This window comes from Protopterus annectens, chromosome 12.part0 (assembly GCF_019279795.1).
Source record: "Protopterus annectens isolate FY-2018-M chromosome 12.part0, PAN1.0, whole genome shotgun sequence".
Taxonomy (NCBI): domain Eukaryota; kingdom Metazoa; phylum Chordata; order Ceratodontiformes; family Protopteridae; genus Protopterus; species Protopterus annectens.
In genome coordinates, this window is record NC_056746.1 from 1272348122 (window position 1) to 1272373608 (window position 25487).

At 37.1% G+C, this 25487-nt stretch overlaps 1 protein-coding gene across 2 annotated transcripts in view; it reads right to left on the reverse strand.

Annotated features, from left to right (window-relative positions):
- NRSN2 (neurensin 2) overlaps positions 1 to 24744 on the reverse strand; it is a 340127-nt gene extending 315383 nt beyond the window's left edge. Inside the window, exon 1 of one of the 2 annotated variants that reach the window (XM_044090308.1) lies at positions 24502 to 24744. The gene's annotated coding sequence lies outside the window, so the exon portion shown is untranslated. The remainder of the gene's footprint in view (positions 1 to 24501) is intronic. The other variant, XM_044090307.1, reaches the window with a different exon arrangement.
- Between the last annotated feature and the right edge of the window lie 743 nt (positions 24745 to 25487).

Consider the following 25487-nt stretch of genomic DNA (forward strand, 5'->3'; position numbering starts at 1 on the left):
CGCAACAGTCACATGGTTCAGCCGTGCAGGCTAGAACCCATTTTGTCTCACTGGCCATTTGTTGCTTTATTCAAATTTCTGCCTGCTTCTCTTTCTTACTCACACACACTCACTGACCTTTTGTGTCAGCCTAGGCTTCCTGCCCTCCACACAAAACCCTGTGCAACTGATGATAACTGTGTCATATCTCTGTTTTGTATCTTTTGGATTCAGGGACACATAAGCTTTGTGACTGATGCTCAGGATGCATAGCTTTTGTGATATTGAACTGGTAATTGGCCTTAGAAAATTTGAATGTGGGTAGCATTAAAATTTCCCAACTTTATTATGAATGTTCTTGTGAGTGTTGTGAAGTCTGAAACTGTAATGTGTATCATTCCTTTCTGATGTCTCCCTTTAATGATTTTCCAGTACAAACGTATGGTGCTAAACTGAGGGCATGCAGTGATCATCAGTACTTTTGAGAGATATGACTGTGTGAATCTTTGATGCCTGAGGACTTCTACTTAATAATAGAGACATAAGTCAAATAAGTCTCTGTTGTCATATGTTAAGGTCATTTCTGTACAATCCTCCCATCTTTTGCTTGCTTACAATACCAAGTATGAAATGCAATTATATGCCACTCATTGAAATTATTACACAATAGACTCCAGGTTTGATACTTATCTTGTAAATGCAGCAGTTGCAACAGTTTGAGTTCAGGGCTGACTCTAAAGCAAGCAGTACACAGCCAATACATGGGGATGTAAAGGTTGTAAAAGTTGCCTGATATCAATGTTAGTATATGTATGTGCATAGGAGGAAGGTTTAAGGCCCTTAGGTGGTCAGTGAGTGTGCTATGCATTGTCTCTTAGCCAATGCAAGGGCATATTGATCATGCCTACATCTGCCTACACCCACAGCAGCTGGTGGTTCCCCCTCTGATTCCTCATCTGCGTGTGGCTGTGGTGACCTTAGCATTGGCGGTGGGATGTGTGCTCCTTCCCCTTGCAGATCCTGCTGAAGCTGTTTTGTCAGGATAATGTTGTGCAGCATGGCACATACTGTGAATATTTGAGCACATGTCTGTGATTCTACTGCATGGCTCCCCCTGATGTATCTAGGCACTGGAACCGCTACTTCAGCAGACAAAGCACACGCTCTGTAATATTTCTGGTTTCTGTGTGTGGTTCATTATAGCATTCTTCAGCAGGTGTGTGTGCATTTCAGATGAGTGTCATCAACCATGGTTCCAGTGCATAACCTACATCCCCTAGTAAATGACCCTGTGGGATATACCTCCTAGCAAGCATCTCATACAGTTGGGAGGTGTGCTGGATATGTGTGTCATCGTAACTGCCAGGGTTACCAGCACACACTTTCAAAGTGATTCAGTTGTCATTACATATGACTCAGCAGTTAATAGAGTGGAGCCCTTTCTATTTATGTAGGGCCTAGCCAGTTCCCTGGATGGTACCTCAATTTCTATATGTGTGCAATTTATGCCACCCAGTACTTCATGGTAGTGTGCTACACAGTAGAATTCCTGCATATTTCTGGCCCTATTCTCAGGAGTACAGGAAAAATATATGTGGTCACTGGCATGTTGGAGCATAACATTCAGGAACTGATGGAAGATCCTGGATGCTGATGCCTTGTGACACCCCCAGCATGTCCCCTGTTGGTCTCTGAATGGTGCCTGTAGCTAACACTCTAAATGCTACACATACCTTCAGTAATATATCCGTGTAAAACTGTTGTACTTATCTGTTTGCTACTTGGCATGCATTATGACAGAAAAGGGTCTTGTGCAAGCCCACCCATCTGCTTAAGAAACAAAGCTGGCTAATTAACTAATTAACTAACTAAATCAATCAATCAATAAATAAACATTAGCCAGTGGTATTTGACATCCTGTTTGCTCATCAAGCTTGCACAGAATACCCTGGTTTCAGTTTAACCCTAGCTAATTAAGTCATAGGGAAATCATAAATTCAGTTTTGGTCTATAAGAATTTAGCAGGACAGATATTTGCCAAGTGAATGACATTTTATTATTTATTAGATTCTCAGATCAGACCATTTCAAATTCAAGACTGCATGACCCTTTTCTACAGCTGATTTATCTGAACTGATAGGTAATCCATTGTATCCTCTCTTTTGTCCATAGCTGTCCATAGTTAAATAATGTGGCTAGATTTTCATTATTCTTTTGGTAGCACTTAAAACTCCACAGTATTACGACCTTCAAAATTTAAGCACAAATCTTATTTCTGAGTTAATTTACATTTAGTTTAAGTTGACATACTTTTCTCCTTCTCTTACTGATAAAATGTCTGCCATGCTGTTCCGTGCTTTCACTGGGATAAACTTAACATCAAGGCAGATGTGAGCACTTTCAGTACTAATACAGGTTATATTACTTTATGCCACAGCTTATATTTATTTTTATATTATATGTTTTAAAGTTTTGTTTTATTCATTTATTATGCTGTGGTTTTCTGCAAGAAAGGATCCTGTTTAGTCATATTTAAGAACAGACACTATGTGTGTATTTTTATTGGCTTCCATACTACTGGTCAAGTGTAAAGTGAACAGGGATGCAAATTGTCATTCACCAGTGGTTGATTTACATCTCACTGAATAAGTTTTAACAGAGAAGACTATATCTTGCACTGTTTCTATTACAGCACCGGCAAGGCCCACAATTTTTTAGGTTTCACATTTCCCTGTGGTTATATGACTGTGGAATTAGTAAATAACAGTAAAGGGTATGTAGGAAAAGTCTGCCATATGGGAGATGCAGGGTCAGGGTGGGGATCTTGTCCTCCTGCAAAATCAAAACTATTTATTACATTTTACACTTAAACAAAGATATGTTTGGTGGTTTTCATCCAAATGAAGCCTTGCCCAGATATAACTTGACAATTCATGGCTGAATGAAAGTTTGCCATGGCTATTACTGTGGAAGAAATGCTTAGGGTAGCACTGCAACTCATGAGTTATAATAATTATCAGTTAGCTTAATGCCAGCAGAGTTACTCCAGCAGAAAATAAATGCCTATGGCAAGTGGGTGGTTTATATGTCATTAACAACTTTAATAATGTATTACTATTTAATGATAATTTAGACTATATCATAACAGGTTCTGGTGGTGGTGCTGCGGTAGCGTTGTCACCTCACAGTAAGACGTTGTCCTGTTCGATTCTCAGCTAAATCGTCTTCTGTGTGGAGACATGCGTGAATGGGCGTACCTTCGTTGAAGGTTGTGCATCAGGGCCGGCAACTCAGTACGTAAAAATCTACTGCCAATCTTTAGCGGACCGGAGTTCTACTGTGGCAACCCCTAACCGGGAAAAGCCGAAAGATACAACATAAAAAGTTCCCAAAAAAAGTTCCACCTACCCCGCTTAATAATCACATCCCAAATTTTGTGAAAAGATTAACTCATGGTGCTTCCTCCAATTGCTTCTACCAACACAGAATGGAAATGAAACCAAATCAAAAATGGAGTGGAGCTAACAGTTTAAAGTATATACAAAGCAAAATGGCCATATAGAAGAAAATAGGCTCTTAGGAAATAAGAATTCATTTTTATATGACTGCTTGGACCCTGTGGTTATATTATTGTTAGTATGGGTCTGGTGGCACCTTTTAATTTCCTATGGATTCTCCAATAATTTTTTAAGCTCTGTTTCTGATTTCCATATCCTCAGTGAAATGTGCTTTTTTTTATCAAAAGTCTGTTATCAAATTCAGGAAATGTCAATGTTTTGGGAAAAGTGTATTTCCATATGGTGTGTGAGATTTCCTTGTATGCTGGTACTTGGGGTTGTTTACCAATGCTGAAACTTGTGGATGTACCAAACGTTTCTGCTTTAGGGTTAAGAGTGTGTATGCAAGTGTTTGCAGTTTCAGACTAGAGTAAGGGCTGGGTAAAGGGATACTATTAGTGGTGTGGGAGTGTAGTTATGTCATTTTATTTTTTATTTATTTATTTATTTTACATTTGTTTACAGGGAAAGTCCGACTGGATGCAGGTCCTTTTTTAGAGGAGGCTCAGGGAGAAAAGCTCCATATTTACTTAATAAATCACAGAACAATGTACAATAGTAATTTGACACAATACAAAAATAATTCAAAAGAATAGTAAGTAATACAAAAATAATAGCAAGTAGTACAAAATAATACAAGCGAGTGCAATGCTATACAAAGAAAGTGAAAGACTGTAATTACATGAAGTGGTAATAATATATATGCAATATGATGCGTGTGCTTGTGTGCGTGCTAATGTCTTGTGCCCTGGTTATGTTAACTAAAGCATTTTTCATAAGGTTCTCAGTAAGGTTAAGGTTACCAGCAGCGACAGGGTTAGGGTGAGCACACTTGAGTAAAGTGAACTCTTTCCCTAACACTATCATTATTCAAATTATATATTAAGGTACTGTTTTTTTTTTGTTTTTTTTAGAGCTTGGGAAAGGAAATCATTTGCTTTATTTCTTCAGTCATTGTAGGTTTCTGATTTTGTGTATGCAAGATTCATTAATTTTCACATTTATTTTTTTAAGCTGTATGGTTTGATATTTGAAAGGATTGACGTTAATGAATAAATGTATATGAACACACACACATACAAGTATATATATATATATATAAATATATATATATATATATATATAATATGTATATATATATTTATATACATATATATATATATATATATATATATATATATATATATATATATATATATATATATACAAACACATACACACACACACACACACACACACACACACACACATATATATATATATATATATATATATATATATATATATATATATATATATATATATATATATATATACCTATACATCCACATATATAACTATATTTTGATTTATGCACAAATATCGAAATACTGATGATCAACACTGGCATTTTGAAAATCAACATACCAAAAATCTACAACTTTGAGAAAAAAAAGATAACCAAAACACTACCACAAATTCATACATAATTTGCCGTAACAGTAGTTGTGATACAAAATGAGATTTTCTAAGGTTTGGTATAGGCTTGAGAAGCTTTGGCCCAATGCACCACTTTACTAGTTTGTGCTCACACTATCTCTGTCCCTGTCCCTGACCCTAACCCAGCAGCTCACTATAGGGAAAAACCTTTCCATAACACCACTACTACTATACAAGACATGCGCACCATATACAGTAGCACACACACACAACACACACACACACACACACACACACACACACACAACTAAATATATCCATTTATTTCACCTTTAATGAAATCTAGCCACAAATACTTGGTCATATACTACCATCCCAGTACTGGCATTTTCAAGATATCTACAAATTTCGACATTTTAATTCCAAACCCACACTTACTTTACCTAGATGCACATGATCGTCTGCTTTTCACCATCTTTAACTTTCAACAATGAAAACATTTGACTAATTTTCTAAGCTTTTCAGTCATTTAATCTGTTGATTAACTGCAGATATGACAAAGTGAATGACACCCATATGTATGTATGCGCACGTACACAACCTTCACAGGGAGACATTGAATGACCAATAAGTTAGTTTTACAAATTTTTAAAGACAGGGTCCATTCTAAAACACAAACACCAAGGCTGATGAAATAAGCAAAATACGAACTGCACACAATGTAAAAATGTAATGACAAACAAATACTCTAGCACCTTGGCAAACACACCCTTTTTAGGGTTAATACAAAAAGAAAAAATAGTTCCATTAAATAGAAAACATTAAAACCAATCATTAATTAACCAATTAAAACATCCAATTATAGACACTTCAATTATAAAAGGGCTTTCCAATCACATTTCTTATTTAAGCCCTTAGGCAACAATGTGCCAAATTTAAGTATAAAAACTTTTTCTTTATAAAGCATCATATTTTTTAATGCAACAATGTCCTATCCAAAAATTTGTTCTAAAATGCAAGCTTTTAAATCAGTATATACCTCTTCAAGTGTCTGATGAAAATGTATGGCCACTGGATTATCTAAGTTCTTATATTTAATGTCTCTGATATATTCCTGTAGTCTCACTTTTAGTTTCTCCTATATAAAAGAGAGCTCTTAGTTTTTTTTCTTGGAACTAGTCCTGTAAATAATTATGTTATTGATTTATTATATTTTAGTTTAACTCATAATTTTTTTGAGTTTAATCAATATATTTATCAACAAATGCAAGATACTGCCATAGGTGCATCTTTTGCACCCATGTATGCCAATTTAGTTATGAGTTTGTTTGAAGTTGATTTTTTGTATAAACTGAGATGTTTTTAAAGAATATGTTGTTTTGTAGTGTAGGTTTATTGATGATTTGATTTTTTTATGTAAGGCGGGTGTAAATGAGGTGGACTCTTTTGTGGAAGTCCTTCAAACCAATCATTTTGTTTTACAGTTTGATGGTTTACAAAGGGGTAAATTTGTTGTTGTTGTTTTTTTTTTTTTGGTTTTTTTTTTTGGATTTAGAGTTAGATGTTAGTAATAGGAACATAAATACCAGAATACACAGGAAGTTTAATGATGGAGTTCATTTTTTAGACAGCAAGATGTGTCATCGTCCACATGTACTGAATGTCTTCCATATAATTAATTATTAAGGGTGAGTATGTTGTGTAGCAGTTTGGAAATCCTCCAGCGTGAGATAGCATACACACATGGTTTTTAAACAAAGAGGTTGTGGGGAAGGGCTAATTATGAAATCTTTGAATAAAATTACATCAGACAAATGAGGGGAATAGTGATCTGGCTAGCAAAGGAATTTTACAAATGAGAAATTTCTGTAAGTACTCAGCATTTAGGGAAGATAAAAAAAGTTTATTTTGTTAATTTATACAAAGTTTATAGTGAGGAAATAGTTAATATTGTAAAATGTTATTGGCCATTTCTTTCTAAAGGTAAAAATGGGGTTAAAATTTTGTGCAAGTTTCCCTTAATATCCTATAAAAGAGGCAGAAATGTTAAAGATATGGTTGTTCACAATTTATTTGTTCTGCCTAAGGATATTGTTCAAAGGTCACTGGTTACTTTGAGAACAGCTGTTTGTGGCAAATGTTCAGTATGCAAAAATGTAGTTAGATCCTTTGCTAGGATCAACGGTGTAAAGTAGAAGCCCTTAGCAGTTCATACTTGTACCCCTAAAGAAGTAATATACGCTCTGTCTTATGTAAAGTAGAAGCCCTTAGCAGTTCATACTTGTACCCCTAAAGGAGTAATATACGCTCTGTCTTGTTCCTGTGGTCTCTTTTATATAGGAAAAACTAAAAGAATGTTCAAAGTGAGACTACAGGAACATATCAGAGGCATTAAAAATAAGAACTTAGATAATCCAGTGCCCATGCATTTTCATCAGACACTTGAAGGGGGTGTATACTGATTTAAAAGCTTGCATTTTAGAACAAATTTATGAAAAGGACATTGTTGCATTAAAAAATATGTTGCTTTATAAAGAGACAGTTTTATCCTTAAATTTGGCACATTGTTGCCTAAGGGCTTAAATAAGGAATGTGATTGGAAAGCCCTTTTATAATTGAAGTGTCTATAATTGGATGTTTTAATTGGTTAATTAATGATTGGATTTAGTATCTTCTATTTAATGGAAATGTTTTTTTCTTTTTGTATTCACTCTAAGAAATCCGTGTCTGTCAAGGTGCTAGCGTATTTGTTTTGTCATTAAATTTTTACCTCATGTGCAGTTTGTATTTTGCTTATTTCACCAGCCTTGGTGTTGGTTTTATTTTCTTTTGCTACGTTGTTGTGCTGTTCCATTCTAAAAGACACAGAATTCAAACAATGGAGCAAATTACCAAAAGAAAAGAGCCCCTTAACAAGATTACCCTAACAATGTGTGGAAATGCAGGCATGTTTTTGTGATAGCAAATGCAGGGTGATTGGTATCAAACATAACTGGGGTGGGAGTTTTGTGTGGTCTTCCTGTTTGTTCTACTTCACTTGTACACTTTTGTGTTAGTCGCTTCCTCACAAGAAAGTACAGTTGTGTAAGTAAAATTATCATAACAGTAAATGTTTGAATGATCACTACTGCAGAAACATAAGCTACATGGGCTATGTCCTGCTACGAACCTAAAAGATGTCAGCTTCTAAAGCTACAGGGCATCTTCCAATCACCAGAGCTTTCATGCCAACAGAATGAGATGTTAGCTAAAGCCTTGAGATGGACAATGCCTGGAAACATATCAAAATGTCCACAGCCTGGCATAACAACATACAAAAGCTAGGGGGATGGAGGGAGAGAGTAGCTACTGCAGCACTACTATTAAGGTACGTTTACTTGCACAGCTGAGCTATGTTCTTCATTGGATCTTTGCTGCAGCCTTAGCTACATGGGTAGATCGCCACAGCCTAGCATGAATGTCAGGAGCAAGGATGAGAGTCTAGGAGGCCCTGGGGAAGGTCCTAGAAAAACAGTCTTAGACTTAGACAAGGAATCTGGTTTGTAGTGCTTTGTAAAAGTATACACAGAAGACCAAGTTGTTGCTTGTAAAATACTACTAGAATCCAGTCATTTCCAAAAAGTCACAGAACAAGACAAGCCCTGGTAGAAAGAGGCTTGGCTGTGCCTGGAATAGTTTTGTTGTGCTGAGAGTAGCTAAAAGTAATAGCATGAGACAACCCCTTGGAAAATAATCTGTTTTGTTACTGGTTGTTCTTTCTTCTTATCTCCATACGAAATAAACAACTGATCATAAGTTTAGAAAGATTTTTGTTCTGTGAGCTTTCTAACAACATCCAAGGTATGAAGTAACCTTTCTCCCTCATTTTTAGGTTCTGGACAGAAGACGGGGAGAAGGATAGCCTTGCTTAATGTAACCTTGGATGCCACTTTAGGCATAAAAAAAGGATTACTTCCAAAGAAACCCTGGCTTTGTCAACAATGAAATAAGGTTACCCCAATATAAGAGCTTGCAACTTAGACTCAGTCTTCTAAAACAGGTCAGAACAATAAGTAAGTATTGTCCAAAGTCCTTAAGTCAGAACAATAAGTAAGTAATGTCCAAAGTCCTTAAGTCAGAACAATAAGTAAGTAATGTCCAAAGTCCTTAAGTCAGAACAATAAGTAAGTAATGTCCAAAGTCCTTAAGTCAGAACAATAAGTAAGTAATGTCCAAAGTCCTTAAGTCAGAACAATAAGTAAGTAATGTCCAAAGTCCTTAAGTCAGAACAATAAGTAAGTAATGTCCAAAGTCCTTAAGTCAGAACAATAAGTAAGTAATGTCCAAAGTCCTTAAGTCAGAACAATAAGTAAGTAATGTCCAAAGTCCTTAAGTCAGAACAATAAGTAAGTAATGTCCAAAGTCCTTAAGTCAGAACAATAAGTAAGTAATGTCCAAAGTCCTTAAGTCAGAACAATAAGTAAGTAATGTCCAAAGTCCTTAAGTCAGAACAATAAGTAAGTAATGTCCAAAGTCCTTAAGTCAGCCTGATGACCTAGTTCAAAGGGAGCAAGTGTTAGTTTTTCTAACATAATGTTGAGATCCTAAGGAGGCTCCACCTGTTTTCTGGGACTCTTCTTATGCAACACCCCTTGCAAAAGCATTTTCATATCAGATCACCTTGAAAGAGGAGGCTCCATGGGCAGACATGCTGAAACATCTGACAAGTTATCCTTGACTGATGAGTAATTCAGGTCATAGGACAGTAACTCACACAAATAATGTGAAGTCACTGAAACACTAGCCCTAAATGGGTTCTGGTTCTTTAATTAGCAACAAGTAGAAAACCTTTTCCATTTGCTAAGATATGCTTTTCTAGTAGCACAATGTCTTGCCTCATTAACACCTACTGTACCTCCTAAGATAAAAAGACTTATAAAAGGTTTTAAGATCCTGTCATCCAAGTCGTCACCCACAGTTATTTGTGGTTTGGAGGTATCAAACATACCTGGTCTTATGTGAGTAACGATTGCCCAGGAGTAAGCATGTGGTAATTGCCCCTGGCCATTTCGAAAAGAAGAGAAAACCACTATTGCCTGGGCCAACAGGGAGTTACACCAATGATCTCTGGGAAGTCCTTATGAATCCTTAGAAGTACCTGGGATATTAGTGGAAAGGGTGGAAAAGCATACAAGAAAATTTCTGTCCACAAAAAAGAAAAAGCTTCTGTCTTCAAGGCCTTCTTGCATGGAGTCTTGAAGCAAAATTTTCCCAATTGATTTGGAGAGAAGAAAAAAATATATTTATTTGAGATGCTCACCACAGATGGAGCAGAGCTTGGAAGACTCTCTGACTCATTCTCTATTTGTGAGGGTCTCACCTGGTGCTGCTCAGCTTGTCTACTACACAATTTTGTTATGATGGAACACAAGATACCTGCAGAGTGAGACTGTGCTGTAAAGCTATATCTCAAACTACCATGGCTAGTCTATACAGAGGGTAAGATTTGGGTCCCCCTTGCTTTTTTTATATACCACATCACTGTGGTATTGTCTGTGAACACTTGTAAAGGTCCCATGGAGCATAAATGATTTAGACATTTGCAAGTATTTATGAAAGCTAACATCTTTTTTATATTACTGTGTTTTGGTCTTTTTTGTTCCAAAGACCCAGCATTTTTATCCCCATCAACACTGCTCTATAAGCAAAGTCTGAGGCATTTCTTGTGACTGACTGTGCTGGAACAGGAGGGAATAATTGGAGACCTGGATTCTGAGAGATTCGGTATCACCACGACATAATCTACTTTTTTCTCAAATCATAGAATTAGAATTTAAAAAGTCAAGGGATGTTCTTGCTGGGAACATAGATATTTCTGGTACATTTGCAACTTCCTTATGTGGAGCCTTGTAATTGGAATCATGAGTATCATTGATGCCATGAGCCACAGAATCCTGAGTATCAATGATGCCATGAGCCACAGAATTATGAGTATCAGTGATGCCATGAGCCACAGAATCATGAGTATGAATGATGCCATGAGCCACAGAATCATGAGTATCACTGATGCTGTGAGCCACAGAATTATGACTATAACTGATACCATGAACCATAAGTAACCATAAGCCATAAGTATCACTGATGGCGTGAGCCACATAATCATGAGTATCATTGATACCATGAGACACAGAATCATGAGCATCAATGATGCCATGAGCCACAAAATCCTGAGGAATTCCCTTATTTAGATGGAAGTCTGAGTGAAAAATCTCAGGAATAGATCTGAAATTATTTTTCTGGTGGAAGAAAATCTCAGACTTCTGAATGTTCTCATAGAATCTAAACCTGTGTTGGAGATCCCTTACCCGTAACTAAGGAAAACTGTGAATAACCTGTGACCTGCAGTAGATTATCACAAGTAGTAGACACTTTATGAATACCCTTGGAGTGGTAGACAGAGCATAGGTTAAGGCAGAGAACTGACAATGTATCCAGCCACTCAAAACCTTAATAAATACCTGAAAGTTGGTTCTATAGGAACGTGATGATATGCATCTTTTAAATCTAAGGTCACCAGGAAAATAAAATGGGGAATGCAGGGTAACAAGTGAAGTGACAGTATTTTGAAACTGCACAATATCAAAAAGTGTTTCAGAAAGAAAAGCTGCAGAACTGATTTGGAAGAAGCCTCTTCCTTTGGCACCAGAAACATCCTTGAATAAAATCATTTTCCTAACTGCAAAAAATGGACAGCTTCTGTCACCCAGCAACAAAGAGTTCAGTCTGGCAGATGAGGAGGCATCCCCTGAAATGGAGGGAGACACTCGCAGTACAATCTACAGCCTTGATAAATTACTCTTAGAATCCAACTATCTGAAACAATCTGTTGCCAAAGAGACAGAAGTGGAGGTTCAGATATTCTTGAAGAATTAAAAGGACTGCAATGATGGGGGTGGGGTGCCTCATATAGTGATTCAGACCTATTAAACAATCCTTTGTTCTGTGGGGTTTCGGCTTTATTTTTGTAACCTCTCTGCCACTGCATTTTACACACCACATTTTATTTGATTTTTATTGTAATCAGACAAGGTACCATAGAATCCTTCTGTAGACTTGGAAAAGGAAGGCTGTAAAATATGAGAGATACTTTGAATCAGCTTACCCCTCCAATCACACTTTTTAATGACCACGGCAGGAGAAGGCCAAAAAAAAAAAAAAACAGTTTGCTATCTAAGGGAAAACTCAAAATTTCATTTTGGACATCTTCTAGGAGCTTATGTGAATGCAGCTTGGCAAACATCCTCACAACAGTTCCAGTCACTGCAGCCCTGAAGGTGACAGCAGAAGAGTCATAGACACATTTTAAATAGAATAGTGAGTAGTGACTTGAGAAATAGTAAAAACCAAATTAGGTAAAGCAGATTTTACCTCATAACAGACAGCCAATGTCAAAGCATTCTTCATAGTCTCACAAGTGGCTAGGATAAGCTTCAAAATATGAACCTAACAGTTGAGAATTCTAAAAGCAATAGTTGCAGAAACATAAACCTTTTTCATAATTTTTTCAAAAGCCTTCTCATTCTTGTCAGAAGGAAAGGGTTTAATATTAACAATATGCTTAAGAACAGCTGGGCTAACTAAAGCTCTAGCTGCTGGGTCAGTTATGTGATTAGTCTATAAAGATTAAAAAAGACTGAAGAAATTTATATAATCTCTCTATTTTTTGGGAATACAGCAGGCTGACAGTCAGAGAAACTGTAGGCTGTGATAAAAGTATCCTCAAAGCAAAAAGAACAGGAGGAATATACAAAAGTTCAGGACACTTCGGTTGTAATAAATCATAATATTTTCTGAGGAAATGAGAAACATCATTGTTTTCCCACTGAAACAGCTGATTCATTCTTGGGTGTACTCTCAGAGAAAGACAGTCCTCCCCAGGGACTATCTTAAGTCACAGTCTCCTCAGAATCTGAATCAGAAATCTGTGTAGATATTATATCATCCGTCACTTTTACTCTCCATTTGATGTTCAAAGTCTTGAACCTCTTCAGGAAAAGAAGTGTATCTTTTAATAGAACCAGACATATAAAAAGGATCAAGAGTCTGAGCTAGGCCCAACCAATTACTCCTGCCAGTGTCAATGAGACAGAAGACATATGATTAGTCCTTTGTCTTTTTTAACTGGAATTCCTGGAGAAACAAATTCAGAATTGTCAGCAATCACTTCCACAAGGATGAGCACAGCTTTCTGGCTAATCAGTATGTCATTTGTTTCTCCATGTCCCAGGAGTGACAAGAGTGGTTTCTTCTGCCAAACAAGGGCACACCAACAGCTGCAAAGGATGTGTCTAACCTCTAGTCCATGGTAGCTGCATGGACTACACCAGTGGGAGCCAGGGAAACAGATAACGATCTGACGAACCAGCTTTGGCAACAGCAAAGCCGCCTTTCTGCTGAGGCAAAATATCAGCTTGCTGTGGTGGCAATTAACATGAAAAATGTGCCTGATTCCTGGGTAAACTTAGCAGCAATAATTGGCAAAACGGGTAAGTGTGAAAAGGTAACTCCCCCTCCCCCCAAAAAGGAATATTTTAAAAAGCACTTTAAATACTTCACCAGCCCCCAAAAGAAAAATAACATCAGTTTCTCAACAGGAAAAAGTAGTTTTAAATATTTTTTACAACTTGTTGCCAGAAAAATGAAAAGGGATGTTCCCAGTTGAAAGTGAATAAATGGCACATAACGGGGAAAAAAACAAAACAGTTTTTCCTAGATGAAATATAAATATTATAGAAAAAAATAAGATTTCGTCAAAAAATAAAACAAGGTTTTTTTCCCCCAAAGGGAACTTACCTACTCAGTAATGGAACAGTGTTAGCTGAGCTTTGATCCTCAAAAGCCCACAAAGCAGCACTCTATTCAGTGACAGGAAACTCTGAAGGATGCCCAAACCTGTTTTTAGATAGCTAATGGTTTTGATGTTTGGAAGGAGCCCTGATGTTTTGGAAGCTGGTGTGCTGTTATGTCCTTGGCAGGACATAACCCATATAACTTAGGGTACTGCAGCGTAATTAAATGAAGCACATCTGATATGTGGCCTGGAAGTACACTCATCTCCAGGATGCTTGTTGTTTTCCATTCAATTCACTGCCCTGGTAACATAAAGTCAGTTCTGGAATATAAGAATTTTGAATGCATCAGCTGTTGCACACCATTTTTTCCCTTTAATTGATATTCCTGATATAAATGTCCTGACATTCTCATTGTAGAATCGTGCCATGAAACTAAGTAGCATTCTGGTTTTGCCAGCTGATTAAGCACAGCACACAGTGGATATTTACGCAACTGTATTGCCACAGAAGGTACAGAGCAGAAGGTAATGATAAACAAGATGTAATGATGGGGATACAGTGCATCACAGAATCGTACACATCCTGCACTTGATTTTTGCCCAGGAGATTGCATTATTTGTCAGGCTGACAACATAAGCTGCAGCTGACATTTAGTTTTTGCTTTTGTTATCCTTGCCCATTCTATTTTCTGAGCGTCAAGTTCCTTTGTCTCCATACTGAGTCACTCAGTCCTTGCACAGGTGCCCATCAATCCCTTTTTATAGTGTGCTGAGACTCATACTACCTGTCCCTATTTTATGTAGACCACACTTTGCATTCTGCTCCTTGGGGTGCTAGAACAAGTACTAAATTGAGATCTGAGAGCCATCATCCAGTTTTCCCTTGAAAGGTGGATGCCTTTTCCCTTGGTGAGCAGAGTTCTGCTGGTAACCTGGTGTTTCTTTTCCAGAAGTGACTGCCCCACAGGTTTGTAGATGTTTAAATATACACCGTGGTGCTGCCTACAGTGTCTCACTGTGCTGCTCGTGGAGTGAGCACATTGTGGTCCTTTACACTTCTTGATTAATCCCCAAACCTCTGTTTGTTGTCAGTTCTGTACTGATAGAGGCTGCCATACCCTCTACGATGGATGAGCCCATGTCAGTCATTAATTTTGTCTCTTCCTTGGTGGCACATTCACTGCCCAGATCACTAACAGCCCTGGGATGTCTGAGGCACAACCACGGCTGTATTCCTATGCACTACAGAGTCAGCATCCTAAATATTATATTTAGATTCGATCATAATCTGTAGGACAGTTAAATGGCAGAAGAAATACCGTGGCATAATTTGTAGCAGTACCATTCTCTTGTTTAGGGTATTAGCTAAGATTACTCGGGTGTTATATATGTGGCATGATGCAAACTGAAAACTGGGAGGTTCAATAAACTGTCCTCAGTGGAAGAATTCTGTTCTTGAATTTAGGAGCAGCGTATTTCCTACTAAGATCTGGAAATCAAAGCATTTACTGCACGATCAATAATCTCTTTATAAGATCTTTTTTAAACTATGAAAAAGGAAATGCTGCATTTGAATGAGTGGTTAAAAGTGGAAACAAAACCAGAAGCAGTTCAATTAAATTGTGTCATTTCTGAGCAGCCTTGTCCACGTACATGCTGGGTTTGTAGCTGCTTGTGGGTTTGGTGGGTTACTATGACAACTGTCACTCACTCTGTTGTCGTCACTCTTGCTGTCAGGATGTGCAGACTATTATTATATAGAAAAAAAGGTCACACTTGCGTGGCTTTTGTTACACACATTTTTATGGCTGAATCAAAATATTATTCAACAGAGAGCAACAAGGAGAACAGGGATGGTTGTGAACTAAAAACAGTAAGTTTCCTCTTGAAAGAAAATTATTATATAAAAAATATTGTAGAAGGTTCTTCCCAGTTGTCAACCTATTATCTTCATTCAAATCCAAATGCTAAAATGAAACATTTTAGCCTAAATAACAGTAAATTAAATAACTATATTCACACACACACAAACGCACAAACTCACACACACACACACACACACACACACACACACACACACACACACACACACACACACACACACACACACGCACACACTCGCGCGCACACACACACACACACACACACACACACACAAATACACACCCACACACATGCACACACACACACACACAAATACACACACACAAATACACACACGCACATGCACACACATGCACACACACACACACACACACACACACACACACACACACACACACACACACACACACACACACACACACACACACACACTATTATATAACTTTTTACGTAACTGCATGTCTTTTCTACATATATGTATGTTGTCTAAAAACATCAGAACAATACCAGTACACACACAAGCTGTTAGAAAATTCCCAGTTCTACATTCCCAGTTATACGTATGAATTACATACTAAAGATTACTGCTTACTATGCTTAGAAGGTTTGAGGAAACCTGAAGATGCTCAGTTGCTATAGCTACATGCACGCACACATAAATATCCAGGTGCAGAAAACAAACTAATATGGAGTGTGTCATTCATGTAGGTCATGTGACTTTGAGGTTTAAAAAGTACATTTTAGGGGGAAAATACTATGTCCAGTGAATATGGAAATATAGATGAATAAGCAGACTGAATTTGTGGAGCACTGTACGATTATTCTTGGGGATACAGAAACTGTCCATATGCCCACTGAAAGACAGAGAAGTATCTGCCCCAGATATGCAAGCATATGTGGAAATTAGCTGAATACAATCATACCTGCCCTATCAGTGACAGACATTCAGTCTATATCCCTAATTAAGGACCCATTAAAACTAGAGAAGTGCAAACTGAAGCACAGTATTCAGTCCTGGTAACCTGCATGCAGACAGATGCATAGTCATATACTGCTGGTATCTGTACTATATGAAAGCTGCACTTGCTAAGAGAACAAACCAAACTACATATGATTCTCACGCCAAATAGTTTAAAAATCATTTAAATTCTGCATAGAAACAATATGTAAAAATTAATTATTTGTATTCTTGGCAGTACATAAACAGCTGTCCTAAGAAATCTTGGGTCTGTATTATAATCTTGAATGTTTAATAGTTCTAATGCATAATCATTGAACTTTATGCATTGAACTATTAAACAATCAAAACACAATAAAAATATTTGTAGAACAAAAAAAAAAAAAAACTAACGAGTGTAGGCGGGGGGGGGGTCAAGCCCCCCTGCACCCCCCCACGTGGTGATAATATGGTGTTGACCATATTGTATTCGATGTTCCGTACTTCAAGATTATAATATAGACCCAAAATCTTATTTCTTGAAAATGCATCCTAGGATATCTTTCTGATGTGATTAAATATGTCAGATTAAGTGGATATCGACCCTTCTGTTAGTCTTCAGAGTGGACAGTGCAGGGCATAGATAATGCATTCCGCAACTGATACTGTGATTTTCAAAGTACATTTATATCCCACCCCAAAATGACAGTTGCATTTCCCGATCAGCTGGTGACTTTTCTTTTGATTATATGAGCCAACAGTGAAATGTAAAACTTTGAAAACAAAACAATGAAACTTCATACAGTCATCTTTGCAAAGCAATGAAAAGAAAATACTTACATGACAGAAATATATCTTTTTAACATTATAACTCCCTGTCATGGTACTAAGAATGTACAGCATATCAAATCGTAAGCATGCTTTTCCAGGAGGGCTATACCCCCTGTATCCACATATTAAGGGAAGGTATCTGTAAAGACCACTAAACCAGCTGCAAGAGAGCTATTGAAATCAGATGGAATTTTGGCAGCAGTCATGACACCTGAGGTTCCCTGATAGATGCATGTTGGTCTAATGCTTGAATATACCTGGACATAAGAAAAAACAAACAAATAGTACCTTCCAAACCTGGAGGTAAATCCCCTTCCTGTGGTTGGGGAAACAACTCAAAAAACCTCTGTGAAAAGCCTCACCTGTCTAAAAGCTCATGGTTTACTGTAATCCTTGGACATAATGAACATGCATTGAACAGGCACAGTGCATTTTTTATTGTACCCAAAGGTCAATATGAGTGGTGTAGGGCCTGCCCTGCACAGGTCAAATCTATTCAAAATACTGAGTGAAGCTTGTTTAGTTTTGATTATCTCACTTTTCAAGGATTTCGCTTTCAGTGACCTAGTATGAATCTTATGTTTAAACTTAAAAGCTTTTGCATTTTACTCTTCCTGAATCAAAGCTGTAACAATTTATGGTATGCGTCTGTGAATGCTGGCATACTACTTGGACTACTGCTGCACCAACCCAACTTTGTCAACCTCAAATCCATGAAAGTCAATTCTCTGATAATGCTTGCATCTCCACTGAGACCCATTGTCAGGAAATCATGTAGGGTACCTTCCGCTTGACAGTGCAGACCTGGAGTTGATTATATTATTTAGGGGTGCATGGGCAGTAGGAGGCTTACATTCCTGAAAAAATACACTAAAAACACTGCAAAAAACAAGTAAAAAATGTTTAAAAGTATTGTCTTTTCTTTCCTTTTTTTTGATTAGTTTTGTTTTCCAGAATTTGTTCGAATACATTAGGGATGTTTATTTGCTTAGTCAGCTAAGCAGCAACATATATCCTTTCTAGCTTTTTTGTCTGTGCAAGATCTCAGTACAGTGGGGATATGGAAATTTGCCCTTTTCCCACTGCATTACAGCCTTGGAGCTGGTATATCTAATTAGCAGAGCATGTGAAGGGAGTGCAAGGGGTCTTTCATCAACCACAAAAGGGCAAAAACCTGAACATCAAAACTCTAACGTGCATGTGCCAAGAAAGAACCAAGTGTCCTCAACAACAACAACAAAACATTATTTTTGGCAAGGGGGCTGCACCCCCCACACCCCTTGCTAATTATATAAACTATCTCTGAGATTGCACAGTCCTCAGGGAAAGGAAATATTCTCCTACCCAGGGATTGTCAACCTCGCACACCTGACAACCACTGAGTATTTCAACCAAATGCTCGAGTTCCATATTTATATATATATATATATATATATATATATATATATATATATGTGTGTGTGTGTGTGTGTGTGTGTGTGTGTGTGTGTGTGTGTATATATATATATATATGTGTGTGTGTGTGTGTGTGTATATATATATATATATATGTGTGTGTGTGTGTGTGTATATATATATATATATATATATATGTGTGTGTGTGTGTGTGTGTGTATATATATATATATATATATATATATATATATATGTGTGTGTGTGTGTGTGTGTGTGTGTGTGTGTATTGATAGATAGATATAGCTATAAATTATAAAATTAGTACATCTATAAGTGCCTATTATGTTTATTATTTACTGAGACTTTTAATAAGATGGACAGAGCAGCGCTGCTTTTATTTCAGTCCCAGAGATCCTCCTCATATACTCATGTAACACAACTGCTGAAGGTTCAGTACCTGTGTTAGTGTTCACAGATAATCATCATTCATGCTAGCCATTACCATACCTTAAATATCTAAAGGTAAACAGATTCATTACTTTTAGCAAAGAGAGCATGTTTCTGTTACCTGATCATGTTTCCTCCTTAGGGATTTTTGCCATCAAGGAGCCTTGTCATCTTATTGTTCAGAAGAGATATAATAAAAAAGGTTTCCACTGAATTCACATTAATTAAACTTGTTCTGCGATGCCCCCCTCCCCAGGTTGTCTCTTTATGTACGTCATACAAATTTGTTAACATATTCCTTGCTGTGTTGTCAGTCATGCTTGCTGTAATCGGGACATATATCACAGTAAATAATTACAAATTCATCTGGTTCTTTTCAAGCAAGTGTTTGATTCTCATAGTGTTTACTTTTATTATACAATGACAGATTATTAAGAATAGCTGCCCGTGGCAAACACTGGACAGATTGGATGGTCATTTCTTGTTGGATGTCATTGACTTTGCATTCTGAGACTGCATAGAATTGCTAGTGTAGTGTATACTTCAAACTTGCATATGAAAGTCTAGGGTATACATATAATTTCAGTTTCTTACAGTTATATCACCCTGAGTAAGTCCATACTTATAAACTGCTTTCATTATTATTATGTAAATTCATTATTAGCCTTGTTGAGGATACATAACATCACCATTAGGCTTTCTTTTCATCTCCTACTGTAGTTTCCTGGATATTTATTTTTATTTCCTTAATGTCCCCGAATGTTTCTGTCATCCCCGCTGGCTATCCACATTGAGCACCTTTATGTTTTTTTCTTACTTTTTATATTTTCAGTACAGTCCTCATAACTGTAAACAATGCTCCATATGCAACCTCACAAAAAAACTGTACAGAAGAAATATTAGCTTTTTAAAATATTTGTTGACCCTCACAGCTATAACTTTAAAAACTATCCTCACGCCCTGTAGACTCATTCATTAGCCCATCTTAACGGGTATGAGCATCACATACCACTCGATAGTAAGATCCATTTATAAGATGGGAATATTTTTTGATAAACCACACATTTGCCCAGGTAATGGGGGTGGAGGAGATGAGTGTTGGAGTGCCATAATCTGCAGTAGGTTGAAATACTTTCAATTGTACCTAACACCACCTTCAGGGGTTAATATACATACTCACCTGAGAAAAGTTCTGTTCTGCTTTTATATTGACGTGCACTATTCCACATGTATGTTAAGGGTTACTTTGCAAATACAGCTTGGCAAAATGAAGGATACATCCATGGAATGATACTAATGCTGCAGTACCATTCTAAGAAGGTGGTCATCACTGCAGCAGACCACACTACTCCCACACACATTATGAGTAAGAAAACACAAGTACTGTCTCCCACTGTCCCCATACAGCTCCTACACTGTGCAGGTTACTAGCCACTCTCAGGTTATCTGAGTAGTAGTCAGGAATTTATCCCACTGTACCATGGGGCCCAGTATGAGTTCCTTAATACTAGAAGCTGGTTATTTATTTATTTAACATTTTTTACCTGGAAAGTCCAAATGGGACAAAGCCCATTTTCAGTGGATGCCCAGGGAGAAATGCTCCAGATGTATGTATTTAGAATGTGGGAGAAAACCAGAGCACTAGAAGGAAACCCACATGAACACATAGAGGATGTGCAGACTCAGCACAGCCAAGAATCAAGCCGGAGTGCTAACCTCTGCACCACTACACCACACTATCATTTCACTGAATCCCATGATCACAGAACTTTCCTTTGACCTTTTTACGTTGACTCTTGTTTTCAGACCATCCCTTATCCTTTTTTCTAGTGCCTTTTCCATTTAGTGTGGCAACAGCTCCAGCCCAAGTGTAAATATTTTCTTGGGTTCTTGCTACCTAGTTGTATTAACATGAAGCCCTTTATAATCCATTTACATTGCTGCATGTTTCATCAAAACTCTAACCTTTATAAATCCCTTTTTTGCCTGTTCACTCCATGGTGTTCGTCAACTTTGCTGCAAATCTTTGTCTCATCTGCAAAAGACAAAAAGCATACTTTTTCTTCTAGTTGAACAAGCCTGTACTAGTGCTAACCTCTGAAAATGCCAGTTGTCATGCTTAACCATCTACAGCTGCTGCCCTTCCCCAAGGAAATGTATTTATCATACTGACTGTGGGAGTCACTCTGCTGTAGAACAACTGGAGGTGCTCAGTGTTCCAATACATGCCTCTCTCCTCTCTGTAAATGATTTATGCTACTAATAATTGCAGTGCATGGGTCTCCTGATGGGTGCAGAATTGACACGGCTTGTAATCTTGTTTTTATTTTTATTAAATCTTTTTCTTTATCATCTTGTGGTCATCTCCATGTGTCATAACAATGAAGCTCATTCTATAATGAAAGCATTCTAGTTTCATTAACTGTCTTTGCCACTTGTCAATCTGCCCAAGTTGGGAAGGGACAATGGCGTATTGATTTCTTTCTCATCCTAGAGAAGGATTAGTATGAGCATCTCCCATTGTACTCCTGACCCCTAGATGAGATCGAGAAAGTATGACAATCTAAAGTCGCACAAGTGACCTATTGGAGGCAAGCTGTCATATGACCTTGAAGTGCACTTGAATGTTTCATACTCTGGCTGTACAACTTTTCAGGTTTCCATGAATGCTGCCTAAAGCCCCTAAGGATGTATATAAAACCTGTTTGTGGGTGCCTGTCACATCCACTAGCCATGTACTTGCCACCACTGTAATTAGAGCAATCCCTCACTAGGTAGACAGAAGATGCCTATGGTAGAATTGAAAAACTCAAAGTGTTCTACAAGATTGTGAAATTATGACTTAAAGATAGAAAAGTACAGAGGTTTACATGTACATAATACAAAGCAGGCACAAAAAATATGGTTTGGTTGAAGGCAGTTCCAAAGGGGATCTTTTGAAATGTTGTGGCATCACACTATGAAGACAATTTACAAAAATGTGTTCACAAAGAACATTTTGCTTTGCAAACACATCCAAAGAAATGGTAATAAATTAATTTCTGTAATGGTTTCTAACAACTAAATACACACACCTAAGCTTATGCATTGTGAACCTAAAACTTTGTCTACCAGTTGTATTAGATCTGAGGAAGTTTTGCAAAAAAAAAAAAAACACAAATAAATACATAAGTACACCACTGCCAGCTATATTGTAATGAAGATGGTGAAATTTGCCAAGGCATAATGAATTTTGACATGCAGTCTTGAAACAAGTGGTAACAATCCTTAAACTAGAGCATGAGCTTATCAGGTAGGAAGACAGAAAACAGTATATCATCTAGGGCAATTCTAATCTTCATCTCTCTGATCACTGCTGAATCCACAATTCTATGTATAATTTTAATTATTGCTCCAACTTCTTCCTTAGAATTGTGCTGCTGTCCTATTTATTGACACTGCAAGTTATGAGTCACTGCTGCCTTTCCTAGTGGTGACTCAGTTATTTCCTGATCTGAACATACAGCATGCTTGCAGTCACAAAATCAATTTAGAATTGACTTTTACAAAAACATTTATGGCCCCCAAGGTGTGAAGAACTGTGAGATACCATTTCTTATTGGTGGGTAGGTAGAAATGCATTTACTCCTAATAGAGCCTCAACCCATTTAACCCAATAGAAATGAATAATATTCTGAGATATCACTCACTTTCTGTGTCTACCTATGGTGTTATTGCATAATTAACTTTTGACAGTCAGTGTATACACGCAGCTAGAATAGTCTGTGTTGGTTAATGAGGCATTGCTTTACTGTGGATTGTCATGCAAAATAAATGCCTGTATCCATTTGTCTAAAAAACAGTAACTGAATATTTTTTAACATCATGAGTTTGTAGAGAAGATATTTTTGTTTTATCACCCATTCTGAAAGCTGTTCTTCGGCATGTCATATTCGTTAGCTATTTCTCTGGAAACCTTGCTCCTTTTTCTTTTTGTCTGTATGCCTGTTGTTTGTCTGTCAAGCTTCAGCAGCTGTCTTCTGTGTTATTATCTATCCAGCTATCTTTTGATTTAACAGAGTGCTGGATGATATTTGTTGCCTTTCTATTTCTGTCTTTATATGCACAGATCTTTCTGTATCAACTGCCTGTCTTCTTACACACATATTTGCCTTACCTAGTCAATAACATTAACACCAGTGCCCATATCTCACATCTAATTCTGATACCTGACCACCCAAAATAACATACACAAACTTCCTTTCCTTGCTCTTCAGACTGTGCCAAAGATTAGGAACATATTCAGTCTTTAACTTTCTGTTCTAATTAACCAACAGGTCTCTTTTATAGCACAGTTCTAGGCTCATCAGTATTGACCATAAGCAGAACTGTCATACACAGACATCCTAGACACACACACACACACACACACACACACACACACACACACACACACACACACACACACACACACACACACACACACACACACACTTTTGGGCTGTTGTTCACTGTCATGTACAACAAATGTAAGAAAACAGTCAGTTATTATTTTACTTAAAAAAAGATGTAATGACATATTTTCACGTTGGCCAAAAGGTTTATTACCACTAGTGAACAGTTACAGGTCTTTCTGTTTAAACTTATCTTTTATATGCAAGTGTGTGTGTGTGTGTGTGTGTGTGTGTGTGTGTGTGTGTGTGTGTGTGTGTGTGTGTGTTAGTACAGAAAAATCAAATGGCATAACAGCAAAAAAAAAAAAAATGAATCCACATCAGATAATTAGGTTCCAATGATTACTTTTCAGGATGCTACAAAAGTGTTTAGTTAAACATCATCTCTTACTTTATGTGTACGTATTACCCTAGTACTATAGAATAAGAAATTAAAAAAAAAATCCATTTAACATCACATTGGTTTATAATGATGAGTTCTGCAGCACAACGTAAAGTGAAACAAATACGGACTGTTCTTTTTATGGTTAAGGTATATGATTATACAGTTGAGTATTTAATACTGCTAGATACTTAGACTGTGTGATAATGTATCTTAAAGCACCTCAAGGAATGTAGTTCATCTTTGACAATCACAGAGTTTTGTATAAACTATAAGAGTAACAGGTGAAATGCAAAGTATATTCTAAGTCCGTCTGAAAAAAATGTCTAGTAATAGCAGAAACATAAAGACAAAGAAAGAAATATCAAACTCAGAGCCTCTTGAATGTTGAACATAATGTCTCTTACCTGTTGCCGTCACTAGGCTGTTAGTTTCTGAATATACGCCATGCAGCCAGCATTCTCTTTCAGTAAACCTCTCCTCTGTCTCAAGACTCAGCTCTGCCGTCTCTGTGTGTGGGACTAATCCCAGCACAGCACAGCAGTAGCTGACTCCGTCCCTATGAGCTCAGTAGCTAGGCTGTGCAGCTGACATATTAAATCGGCAAAGTCCAGCCTCCATGCCCACATCACACAGACCCTGCCTCCTTCCCCATCTATAACTCAAAGCTTTGTATTAATAGGCAGTCTTGCCAAAAAATCCTGTCTTAACTACTAGCAGTCGAATAAGCATAAATGAGGTTAGGATGTCAATCCTTAGCAACACAGACAAGTATAGAGGTTCAGCCCCTCCCACCAGAAGCACATAATCAGCTTACTAAATTAATTGCCACCTCTACTAAAAACTAAAATGAAGAGAAATTTTTTGCCATGTTTTCCTATATTTTTTTCTTTTTTGATAACCGTTGTAATTTTGATCTTGGGCACGCTAGCCAATAGGGCAGTGCTGAAATACCTTAAAGCAATCTATAATTTGATCATGTAATGTTTAATGAATGTGAAGGAGCAGTTAGCATATGTACAATTTTTCTTATGTAGCTTTTCGTGCTGGTCCTGCTAAATACCGCTAATATATTAATGATTCCTCATTCCCAGTTCTTTACAGCTCTGTATCTGAGAAGCAAAGCAATGCAGTTTGGTTCTAGTAATTACGATATTAATGACACAATTAGATATTCTCAATAAGAAATGCTGTTGTTGTTTGTTCTGTACCCTTCACTACTTCATATGAATCTGTACCTGAGATGTATCTATACCCATGTCGGTCTGTCTGTCTGTCTGTCTCTCTCTGTCTCTCTCTCTCTCTCTATATATATATATATATATATATATATATATATATATATCTATATATATATATATATATATATATATATATATATATATATATATAT